Consider the following 13,572-nt stretch of genomic DNA (forward strand, 5'->3'; position numbering starts at 1 on the left):
TAGTCAATTGGTAACGACACATGGATACGCCGCTGCAGCTTACGCTTCTGATTTGCCATTTACAGTAGTAAATTGTAAAGTTACTGAACAACTAGTTGCAGAGAATTAACAGAAGATAGTTACCTGAAAGGAAAGGACAGGAAACGAACAGAAAGAAAAGCAAAGAGATTCAGCTGGGATGTGCGCACAAGGGAACTATCTTATGTAAACCCAATCTCCCTGTCCTGTTAGAATCTATATGTCAAAAATAATGAAATTAGGGTTTGTCAGTGTCTTTTGTTCTGTTAAAACTTTTCATTCTATTATTTTTCCCAGCTGAAAAATCTCAAATTCTAAGAATTGCTCAGACTGACAAGTAGTCCAAATTTCTTTTAAGATAATCCATTGTTTTTAAAAAATTTTTTAACAGCTTGATTAAGATAAAAATATAAAAAACTACTTTATTATTTTCCATTGTGAACATAGGTATTGTTTAATAACAAATGTATCTCCATTTCATGAAATAGGCTTTGGGGATTTTTTTTTTATCATAAGCTAAACATACTTATCCTGGATTTTTACCTTTGGTGCTGCTGCCAGATGCCTCCTCTTTTTATAAAGCCTCATCCATCTGACTTCTATTAATGAATATGCACATATTCCTTAGTAACTGAATAAAACTTTTGCTTTCACTTGATAGTAAGTACTTAATCCTCATTACTAAGACTACACTGAAACCTTGAATACTTGTCAAAGATTCATTTTATAATCCCGAGGTTGGTTTGGCATTCAGTGATTTACACAGAAGCTCTGCTTACAATAATTGATTCATTCCGTACTTAAAACCCACTGATCTCATTACAATTATGGGAAGGCATTTTAGCAGTTGCAATTTAGACTTACAGCAAAGAAAAAAAGCAAGCAAGAAAGAGGCACCCTCTTCCCCTTCGGATTTCTGCAACACATGAAAGAATTAGGTCATATCATGTATCAAAATAAAATCCCAGGACTGACCTTTCCAGACTCAAAAGGTTGCCCTGGAAATATAAAATGATGAAACATACTTCATTTGAGCAATATTTGCATCATTGAGAATGAAAATATTAGCAACTTTATTATCCTCATGTACCTATTTTTCCATTAAGAATTCTACAGTATTAAAGTGACTAAAATACAGTTTTGAACTGTGAGTTTTAACATTTAAGTGTCTCTACAGAGAAGCTATCAGTTCTAAGAATCCAAAGTATGAAATGTAGCATTTTGAATGTATTTGGTGTATATTAAGGACATGCAGGCTTCTCTTTAAAGGTATATGCCGTAGTTCTTTATTCCAAATACTATTCTATAAAAAACAAATAAAAATATTTTAAAACCAATTGATCATGTTAACTATGCATTGGGAGATTTACACTTTTTGGAGACTTCGATAAAAATGCACTAGGTCTTAAAGAAACCATGGAGAGAGGTTCTTTTCTATCTTAATATTTTGAATATTTAAGAAGATGGAGAACTTATGATGAAGTACTGATTATTAAAGGCAAACTGAAGTAGCATTTTTATTTCATAAATCATTTAAAGGCAGTTAAAGTAAAAAGGGAGAGTGTTGTACATCTTTTCTAGCTTTGTTCATCTCGTTGAAGTTTCATTATTGTTGCAAAAAAGAAAAAAAAACAATAATTAAGATTTACTAAGATTGTAATTTTATTCACAGCAGAAAGCATGTTTCATAAAGTGAAAGGGATATTTTACAAAAAGCAGTTTCAAGCACTTATGAAGAGCTCCATTAAATAAATACAAGAAAAATTAGGTTGAGTGTACTTAAAATGTATTGCTTATGAAACATACTCTTTAAGCTAATACAATCATTCCTATGAATTACCACCTCTAGTGATGGGGGGACATTGCTCTGGTGGGAGAAGAAGGAAACTTGGAGTTTTCCTGTCAACTGTGAACACTCTTGATTTGGCTGACGGGAATCCCGAGCTCCCAATCCTAATATCGTCAAGTGCAGGGGAAATCTAATTCATTAACTTTCCCAAACGTTTTTAAAAGTTTCCTTTCATCAGGGACCATTTTGACCTTCTTTATCCATACCACTCTAGAGATCAGAAATACAAATGACAATAATTGACATCCATTAGTTAGCAGCTCAGAAACCCACTCTGTATGACTGTATCCTCTAAAGGCAAATTATCTTTGTACAAAAATATCCATATTTTAAATGACCTGTTAAACACATCATATCATGATTCTAAGATCAGTATAATATGATTCTAAAATATTTTGATATTCAAAATGTGAGACATAAAATATTTCCTAAATTTTGTTTATAGCAAAAAAAAAAAAAAAAAAGCATGTTTCTTAAAGTGAAAGGGATATTTTACAAAAAGCAGATTCAAGCACTTATGAAGAGCTACATGAAATAAACACAACAAAAATTAGGTTGAGTGTACTTAAAGTTTATTGCTTATGAAACATACTCTTTAAATATCCTCACAATTTACTTGTCTCTCTTCTCTCATGTATGCATTTAAGCCAGATATTAAGTCAAGTCCCAATAAATGACCAATTTTCAGCACAAAGGAAGACTGTTTCTCTTCAAGTTACTTTAAAATTATAGGCGAAATAAGTCTGCACAAATCTGTATTTACATAAACAATACTGAATTAAGTTGACATATATGCTTTTTACTGAATAATCCTTTAATAATTAGAATATAAGTATAATTCTAAATAATTCGACGGGCAGTATCAGATGCATTTATCAAGAATTCTTAGTCATTATCAAGAATTACTTTAAATAACTATTTTATTTCCAATATTAATTGAAAAGGTTTACAGTTCATTTGTTATAAAATAAGGATATTATAAGCCAAATAATGTGATGCATAGAATTGACAGAAACAAAAGGGAATTTTTTGTGGTTTGTATTTAGAATGTATTGAAATTTGGGAGAGACAGTAAATAAATAATTTAAAGATTTTTAAAGATTAAGACAAATGAAGATGATTTTCAAGGTTATCTATGCTGTTGGGTGTTGTTATTGAATTTTACAGACTTCAAATTTACACTTTTTCCCACAAAGCTGTATCACATTCACAAAAGGGGAAGGATACAAAAAATGGAATTTTTTGGATCTTTAAAATAAAAATTAATATAAGCAATTACTGTTATTTTCCTCAGCCAACTGTGAATAGCATCATTAAGGTGAGAGAAATGAATAAATCTCAACACTTTGTTTTTAAAATAAAAATGTTAGAATTATCTACAAGATTAATTTTGAATAACAGTATTAATAACCATAAAAATCTATCCATTATCTTAGAATTGAATCTATAAGAGGCAACTATTATAATGAGATATTTTTTAAAGTTTTCAAATTTTCCATCAACTATGCCTGTTCCTTTTGTTTCATAGTGTTTAAAGTTTATATACTCTAATATACATTTCACTGAAATTATAAAACATACAACATTGTCCTTAAGTATCTAATGTACTAGTTAAGCAAACATTTCAAACTCCACTAATACTTAAAATGCCTCAACAAAAAATATTGGAAGTGATTAAAAGTATTTCTTGAAAGACTTTATTATCATAAGCTTCTCATTGACTGGAATGTTTACTTGTTGCACGTTTTTATTTTCCATATTTTGTTGAATAGAAGACATTTATCCATGGACTTTTGCTATTGTTGCAGAAAAGATTTTCCCCTTTTCAAGGATAACTAGTAAACTGAAATCACTCTCTCTTCACTTCTATAACTGCAACCATTAATAAACACTTGTGTTACAATCTCATCAAGCTTCACCTAAAGTCAATAGGTACTTTACAAATTCTGGATTATGTTCTCAATTTGCACTACCCACTCTCTTTTCACTCAATTACAGTTCTTCCACTTCTCTTGTTAAATTTTTTAACCACATCAAGAACCATAGCAGTTATGATGACAAACACTAGGTACAGGAGCACTTTCTATAGTTGGTTTGTAAGACTATTCATTTATTTGTGGTGCTTTTTCTGGTCACTCTACTGTTTTTTTCTCACACTTGCTTTTTTTTTTAAGGGCACTGACATAACTCCTCTTCTCTGTCAATTACCTTTGGATTTCATCACAGATCCTCTCCTAAATCAAACATTAAGCCCCTTGAAGAAATGCTCCCAATCTCATTCTGTAGATGGATACATTAACTTTAATTTAAAAATTGGGTTGCTTCTGAGAGTTGGCTTTTCGATTGGGTGTCTTCAAAATTGCTTTGCATTTGGAACTAGAGTATTTTTACTTTTTCACTCCTCCTCACAAATGCCAGATAAGAGTGGGATTGAATATTTTTTTGATAACTCAAGTCCAAACAAGGCTTCCTGTTCTCAAGCCTATTTGCTCAACAGAATCTTCAAGAAAAATAATATTCAGACAGTAACCCCTAAAGATGCTTTAGAAATTTTTTTCTCATTTGCACAGTAAGATTTAATTTCCATCCCTTAAATATGACGAATTGCTGAGATTTTCTCCAGTTAATGCTTTTAACAGCTCCCAATAAACTTCATTAATCAGGCAAGCTCGAGGCCCAATGTGTAGCCTGGAAGCAGCTAATTTGCTTGATGAGACCCCGACTTTAGTGAATAAACAGGTGGATAATCTGAGGGCTTTATGGCCTTAATTACAGTCTAATCAGTTCAGCGGTTGGCGGGCAAAAAGAGAAAGAAAGAAAAAGGGGAGGGGGATAGCTCAGAGCCACTTTTCCTAAAATATGAGATTCGCACCCTTGTTAAGACACCTCAATTACTGTCTTCAATTTATCTCCCTGTCTTTTTCCTCTTTCCGTTTCACTCCCCTTTTCTTTCTACTCAGCTTTCCTTCCCCTTCACCTCTGGTTCCCTCTTGCTGTTTTTTTTCCCCCGTGCCGCCGTCTGGATGGAACCGCCCCTCTTCCCCAGTCTCTGGCTCCGCACCTCCGCGGACACTGGAGTCTTCTCTTCCTCGGGCGCTGGGGTCATTTTGCTCCCCTCTCCTCGACTTCTCCCCGTTTCCTCCCCTCCTTTCCCGCCCTCTCCGCTCCCCCCGGCGTCTCCCGCCCCGTCCCCCCCGCACCCCCGCCCCGCTCCGCGCCGCACATCCTCCCTGTCACCCGTGGGCCGCCTGACAAATCACTTCAAGGGCAGCCGAACTTTGAAGGACAAGACAAAGCTTCAGCATATGGTCCAATCCCCAGATGTTTGTCTTTCTCCCTCCCTCGCTCCCCCACCTCTCCCTTCTCGGGGTTCGTTCGGAAGCCCTGCTCGCTGCCGCCTGCTCCGCGCGCCCCGCGCCGCACTCCACCCCCCACCCCCACTTCCAAGTTCAGCGCTGAGAAGTAGCTTAATTTTCCTTTACGTCTTTTGTTTCCCCGGCCTCCTTTTCTAGCTGATTAGTGGAAGGAAGGCGAGGTTTCCGTGAACCTAGTGATTTACGTTGAACTCGGCAATTAGCGTAAGGCTCCTGGTCAGTTACACGACACGGGGTGCGGAGGAGGGACCCTAGAAGGCTGTCAGAGGTGGCGAGTGCCGCGCGGGGAGACGACCCCCCAAGGTGCGGTCCCCAGATGCCGCCGGCTTTCGTGTCCCGGCGTGGGGGGGGGGGGGGCGGCCTCTCCAGGTTCCAGGGCCGCCGAGATCGGGGAGCCCCCAGAAGAAGGAGGAGAGGGCGCGCGTCCGAGCTGCGGCCGCAAGACCTCTTTCCCCTCGCTCCCCCCATCCCGGGGCACCCCGGCCTTTCCAGGCCCCAGCAGCCGGGAAGCGAGCTCCCTCGCCCAGCCGACCGGCTCCTGCAGCGAAGCTGGGACTGGGGGGCTGGTGATGGAGAAGATACCTGCAGTTGGGGCGCACGGAAGCGGGCGCGCTTGGGACAGCGGGGGAGGGGCCCCGGCCCGCGCGCTCCGGCTGGACCCGGGCTCGGGCTCGGCCCCGGCCCCCTGCCGGGGAAAGTGTGCGACTGGATGGGGAGCAAAGAGCCTGGTCCGGCCGCCCGAACCAGCGGGGCTCAAGCGGGAGCGCCCCAAAGACTCTTAAGCTGTTCCCCGAGCCCCACCGACATCCATCAGCCCGCCCTTCTCCCCCATTTCGAATCCGCCAGACCTCCCACCCCATTTCCTGGGTTTGGCGAGGACCCGTGGCTGATGCAAAAGGCCGAGATGCAAAAGGTCGAGAGCGTCGCGCACTTCTGGCCACTACAGCTCTGGGGCGAAGGAATTGGGTTTCACTGAGTCAAAGTGTCCGGCAGTTTAGTTTATTCCACCCCGCTCCCCCCCCGCCCCCCAACCACTGCCCCCTTCGCGGCGATCCATCCCGGCCGTGGGTACCAGAGAGAGCCAGTTTTCCCCGGTTTCTTAATCCTCTGCCCCGATCTATTTATAGCCACACAACTTTGCTGGCGTTGGGTCAACAAAGGCGGGGAGAGCAGTGAAAAAGATTCTCCGCAGTGGAAACAATGAAATAAACGGGACCTGTGTGTGTTTGCATGTACACCACACGATTGTCCTAGAACGAGTCATTCCTCTCAACGCTGCAGTCATTTCTTTATAATTGTATTTGCCTCTATTTAGGGAAGGTGGAAGGTAATAATACTGAATAGAAAAAAAAAAATAAAAGGGCACCGGCAAACCGTCTACTCGCTGACACAAATATTTTTATAATACCTTATTAATTTTTATTAATATTTTTATAATACCTCGCCTGTGGCGAGGTCAGAGAACAGCGATTCAGACAAAAATGTGAATTCTAACACGAGAACCTGTGTTCATATCCAGATTGGTGATATTTATTGTTACTGGTCTCCCTCCTTCCCATTGGTGGGGAGAATTTTCAATCAATGTAGTGAGTTTTTTTACTTTTTGTTTATTCCCTGCCCGCCAAGATTTTCTTAATAGCTAGTAGTATTATTTTAACAAAAGTATTCATTTAGTCATTTCAGAAGCTCAAACTCAAACTGTATGAACAATGCACACAATAAAACATCAATTTTATTCTTCTGTAATAGAAAAACACGTGTTTCTGCACAGAAGGATGAACTGAAATGAAATATTGAATGCTGTGAAAGAGGCCCTGTAAAAATACTTTTACCACCCATATTTTCAGCAAATGCTGAATTAGCAGGAAGTTAAACTGTATATCCTGTAATTTCAGTTTCTTAACAGCTTATAGCATTTAAGCCACTTAAATAACTGGACATCACATCGGAGAGTTCCAAAAAAAGTGCAAGAAGAGCTTAAAAGATGAAAAAAGAATTTTTTCCATGCTATCCTGAACTAACTTAGATTGATACAGTCTTTTTGGACAATAGGTGAGGCTTGATTTTTCTGTTCTTTTTCTTTTATGTGATTATAAAGGAACAAATGTCTGTTTTGCAACTGCATGAGACATCTCCAAAAGAACAGTTATGGTCAGCATCCTCTATGTACCTAAACTAAATTATGGTTTAATAATATCACATCCAGGGCTGCTCTGATGCTGTTCTACACCTGAGCAGACCAGGGCATTTTTGCTGCCTAATTTCTCTCTTGTGTTACATCTTCCTAATCAAAATGCGTTATTATTTTCTTTTCTCAAAATACAATGGGAATCCCTCCTTCCCCACCCCCAAGTTCTGAAAATTCTCAAACCAGCCCTGGAGAAATACAAATGCACAAAGCGACAGGCGAAGCAGGCCCTGTGTTCAGCACTCAATCATTTCCTGTCACAGGTGCAACCACTATGCATTATCCTGCCATGATTGATAGAGTGGGTTTGTGCAGACTCGGGGAGCTAGGGAGGCTCAGATGGGGTCCTGTCATTTGGGCTCCATTTCATACTACCTGTAGGGAAAAGGAGATTCTATGCAGGGATTGGCTGTTTAGGGAGTTTCAAATTTTAGTTTCTCATATATAATAGAAAGGTCGTATTTTTTAAAAGTTAAATATAGCTTGAAGCTTTATTTTAGCATAAACTTTATGCTGGGAAAAACGAAACAAAACAGCTAATCATAACACAATAGTTTTCATTTAATTTAAAGTTAACATGTTATAGAGAACAGCACCTAATGCCCTCCTAATGTGAAGTTATTTTTTTCAAATCTTGGTCTTTAAATAGAAAAAAATTCAAAATACGTTTGGTTTATACGCCCAATGGCTAAAGTACACAACCACCTAATACTGTGCTTAATGTCTATACAATAAGGTTAAAAAATGTACTTATATCATCAAGAATTACTTTCCTAGACAATGAACGGGGTTATTATATACTAAACATAGAGAATATAAAAGATAAAGCAGAAATTTTGATCATTATAGATTGTGGCTGTACTTCGTTTTAGCTGGGGACCAGATTTTTGAGTTTGCTTTTGCTATGATCAGTCAAGATCTTAACTAATTAACGTAAGATCAAAGTTGACAACCATCTCACCAGTGTTATGTAAAACTGTAAAATCCTCTAGTCCTTCAATTCTTTTTGAAATGGCTAAAGGCAAAATGATTTGCATAAGGAGGTCTCAGATTTTAAAATGTAAAACTTCTTTCATTGGGATTATTAAGTGGTTTTCAATGATGTCCGCAGATGTTCATGCACCCACTGTAATGCTTTAATATTTTTCCTTGTGTTTTCTACATACAGCCAGATAGACTGATGAAACTGATGGAACAGGAGTGGGAAATAAACCCACTTTAAAATGTTCCCACTTTTTTTTAAACGCCAGAATATTCTTTTACATCACTACATCTGAATTTTATAATTGTAGCAAGCAATATTAAATTACTTCTAAAATTTACCAAATAATTATGTCACCAAACATCAATTTATGCTTTGTCTCTTTTTCTTAAGCTGGCAAATGATACCTATAAATCCATGTGATATATAGAGATTAAACATTTTAGCTGATAAATATCTTTCTAGAAAACATTTTTGTTTATATATTTCCTATTATAGCAACCATCTGGTATAATACAACAGTTTAAAAATCTGATGGCCCAAATAATCAATCATTTCAGGAAAATGTTTATAGAAGAATATTTATGAAGCTAGATTGATAAAAGGTAATTTGTATGCCATTTTCTCTTTTTTATAAGAATTGAGATAAAGGGAGCATAAAATCTTAAATGTTTTCTAGTAAACGTACGACTGGAAAAACAATGGATATTATTAAATGAGCATAAAGTTGTATTTGCAGATATATCACATGAAATACAAACAGTGTCAACCACTGTCTTTAAAAAAAATGTGCATTAGTTTCATTTGGAACAATGTTAGAAAACAAACCCTCCCCAAGATTTTAAGTATTGTTTGGATGGCTTTTAAATATGGTATTGTAGCTATTAGAACAGTCCATTTTAAGAGGTTAAAGTACAAAGAAAAAGTTTAAAATGTACAGTATTGCAATTAGCATTAGGCTGTATAATAGATGCATAGTTGATTCTGCCCATTTTATCTTATGTTAACCATCATTCAAGTCCAGTAGTTATAAAATGTTCATGATACAGAATGCTCCTTTAGAATGTCATCTATTATTATAAGATGAAAAATATTCTCTTCTTTATATTACAATATTACTGTTAAATTTCTTATTCCAAAAAAAATAATTTTATGTACACATGGAGAGAAACCTACCACTTTCTTGACTACCAGTAAGTTTTGGTTTTGCTTTGAATTACATTTATGACTTACAAAAAATAAGTGCAGATTGAAAGATGATTACAGTTAAAAAGTCTTCCCTGGTGGCTCGTCGGTAAAGAATCTACCTGCAATGTAGGAGACCGGGTTCGATCCCTGGGTGGGGAAGATTCCTTGGAGAAGGAAATGGCAACCCACTCCAGTATTCTTGCCTGGAGAATTCCAGGGACAGAGGAGCCTGGCGGACTACAGTCCACGGGGTCACAAAAGAGCAGGATACAACTTGACGACTAAACCACCATCATAGTTAAATGAAACAAATGTTGTGGGAAGGTGAAAGAAACTTGGATAGGCATTAGGTGTGAGTAAGTGTCAGTCCTTTTCACACTGCTTTTTGACAACATTATTTAATAGGCCCCCAAATTGACTGTGAAGTCAAAATGAGATACCACACAGAGGGCAAGTTATCCTCTTTTTGCCTTTTATACTCAAAAACAGGCTCAAAGCTGCCAATGGGGCCATTCAGTGAGTTAGCCCAAGAGTCGTAGGCTGTAGCATGGGAATGTTTTCATGGTCTTGCAGCTGCCTGGGGTGAGATCACCTTAGAAGGAAAAGAAGCGGAGAGGGTTTACTTTTAAATGATAAGGCATATTGTTCAGTGAATAAAAAAATCTATGGATTTCTTTCTCTCCAGACACACAGAGGCATTCTTCAAAGAATAATACTGTAGTAGTATTATAATAATACTATTATTAGAGTATTATTATAGTGTAATTATATAATATATAATGTATACATTTATATTTATATAATATATAAAGTATATTTAAATATATTTTATATATAATATATTATATAATATATAATATAGTATATATTATAGGATATTATTATAGTGTTATAATAGTATTATAGTATAGTATAATATATAGTATAATAGTATAATATTATATAATATATATAATATAATATATAATATATATAATAGTATAATAGTATTATAATAATACTGTTAATAATACTGTAGTGTCACATCGGTGAAAGTGAAGGAGAAAAAAGGATCCAACTACAAAAGTAGAGCTTACAAGTGTTTTTGATTAGATTGAATAATGTCATACCTGTTTCGTTTGTTTAAATTTTTGCTTCTCGGGGGCTGTAGAACCTCATTATCACTTTTTGGTTGAAAACTAGGAAAGTGCCTTTAAAAATGTATCTCAAGTGAGCTGAGTTAGCTCGCTAAGGAAACCATACCACAACGAAGATCTCTATTGTGTTAGTCGGTCAGTCTTGTCCAACTCTCGGTGACTCCATGGACTGTAGCCCACCAGGCTCTGTCGTCCATGGAGTTCTCCAGGCAAAAATACTGGAGTGGTTTGCCATTTCCCTCTCCAAAGATCTCTATTGGAAAGCCGTAACTCTCACCTTTCTCCCTCCCTCCTACCCCCAGCACATCTCAGTGCAGCCATTTTTTGGTTGAATGTCTTGTATCAATAGCTTTTCATTCTTCATGACTTCTGAGGCTAGCTTCTTTTATTCCTGTCAGGTATTGTGCACATAGCTTGTTAGGGCAACTTTTTAAAGTAAACTGGCATGATGTTTTATTAGTAAGAGTATTAATAATTATATACATAGAGTATTTCTCAAGTGACAGCAATATCATTCCTTCCATAGAGAGTACAAAATCAATAGGACTCCAGTGCCTATGTGAGAAGCCAAACATGTAACAAATCAGCTCATAGGCATCACTTCAGCTCAATGCATAAACTCAGACTATTAGGCTTATAATGTACTATTTAGCTAAAAAGTAATTTAGAAAAATTAATAGAACTACAGTTCTAAATTGTGTAGAGAAACTGAATACAATCAAAGACCTTTAGGTAGAAGTGTGATTTTTTTCAGTTGCATGATTGCAACCCACTTGCCTCAGTAATAACCAAAGTTGGCAGAAAAACTGATAAAATATAATTCTTAGTCGCTCAGTCATGTCTGACTCTTTGCGACCCTATGGACTGTAGCCCGCCAGGCTCCTCGGTCCACAGGGATTCTTCAGGCAAGAATACTGGAGTGGGTTGCCATACCCCCCTCCAGAGGATCTTCCCAACCCAGGGATGGAACCCAGGTCTCCCCCATTGAGGGCATATTCTTTACTGCTTGAGACACCGGGGAATCCTCTGTTTAATAGCTATGCTAAGGCAGAGTGCTTGGAAGAACGGTGCTACTCAAAGTGTGGACTGTGGACCAGCGGTACCAGCATCATCTCACATGTGACCACCTGGAGCCCCAGTGCCATCCTACTGAATAAGATTCTTCCAGGGCAAGGCCCAGGAATCCAGGGTTTAACAAGCTATCAAGTAATTCTTGGCATCTGGTCCTATCACTTCATGGCAAATAGATGGAGAAACAGTGGCTGACTTTATTTTGGGGGGCTCCAAAATCACTGCAGATGGTGACTGCAGCCATGAAATTAAAAGATGCCGCAGGAAAGTTATGACCAACTTAGACAGCATATTAAAAAACAGAGACATTACTTTGCCAACAAAGGTCCGTCTTGTTAAGGCTATGGTTTTTCCAGTAGTCATATATGGCTGTGAGAGTTAGACTATGAAAAAAGCTGAGCACCAATGAATTGATGCTTTTGAACTGTGGTGTTGGAGAAGACTCTTGAGAACCCCTTGGACTGCAAGGAGATTCAACCACTCCATCCTAAAGGAGATCAGTCCTGAGTGTTCATTGGAAGGACACATATTGAAGCTCAAACTCCAATACTTTGGCCACCTGATGCAAAGAGCTGACTCATTTGAAAAGACCCTGATGCTGGGAAAGATTGAAGGCAGGAGGAGAAGGCATCACTGACTCAATGGAAATGAGTTTGGGTAAACTCTGGCAGTTGGTGATGGACAGGGAGGCCTGGCGTGCTGCAGTCCATGGGGTTGCAAAGAGTCGGACACGACTGAGCAACTGAACTGAACTGAACTGAAGTAATTCTTAAGCATAGTAAAGTTTGAAAACCCATCTTGGAGCATAGAAAGATGTCTGTCTTTTTCAGAAACATGTTCCTGAAATAGTTATTAGCTTAAATGTTTATATCAGAAGATACTTCCTATACAGAAAATGAGACTAAGTAGAAAGTCTTCAACATTTGGATGTGCATGCTCGGTCATTAAGTTGTGTCTGACGCTTTGTGGCCCTATGGACTGTAGCCCACCAGGCTCCACTGTCCATGGGATTTCCAAGGCAAGAATACTGGAGTGGGTTGCCGTTTCCTGTTCTAGGGGATCTTCCCAACCCAGGGATCAAAACTACATCTCCTGCATTCACAGGTGTATTCTTTACCACTGAGCCACCTAGGAAGCCCTTAGATGTTTGGAACTTCTATTTAAATTAAGTTTATAGACTCCTTAAAGAATTTGCTGCAGTTAAAGTCTTTAAAGTTGAAATAATGTACAAATTTTCCTATATACTGAATGTATAAACTTGCCTGTCTGTATAATATATAAACTTTCTTGTATTAGTTTTGATAGCATATAGCACAAGTGTGTTAAGTAGTTAGATCTAAATGTGGTAGTTGTTTAATTGTTTTGTTTTCAATGATAATATAAGTAGCCCTAAAGGTAAAGACTGACCAGCAATGGTTTTCCAAGGTCTGTAACAGACCTGGTTCTCTTGTGTATCACTTCCTACCCTGGATCACAAAGGAGGTGGGAAAGCTGCAGACACAGTGGAGAAAAGAAATAATCTGGACAGTGGTGGCTTTTGTGACAAAAATAACAAGTGACATTTTTGAGCAACACCTTAGCTGATTATTCAAGATGGAGATGCTCATGAAAGAATAACTAATGTAACTTAGATTTGGCCATTTGATGTTTGTTGAATAGAAGTATGGTGAAAATATATTTGGAGAGCTCTGAACCACTTTTGTCTATAAATCTCCTTGACCCTGGAGATGACAGTGGCTTCTGTACTGCAGTCCAGTGGAGCACTC

This window comes from Cervus canadensis, chromosome 13, assembly GCF_019320065.1.
Source record: "Cervus canadensis isolate Bull #8, Minnesota chromosome 13, ASM1932006v1, whole genome shotgun sequence".
Classification (NCBI taxonomy): domain Eukaryota; kingdom Metazoa; phylum Chordata; class Mammalia; order Artiodactyla; family Cervidae; genus Cervus; species Cervus canadensis.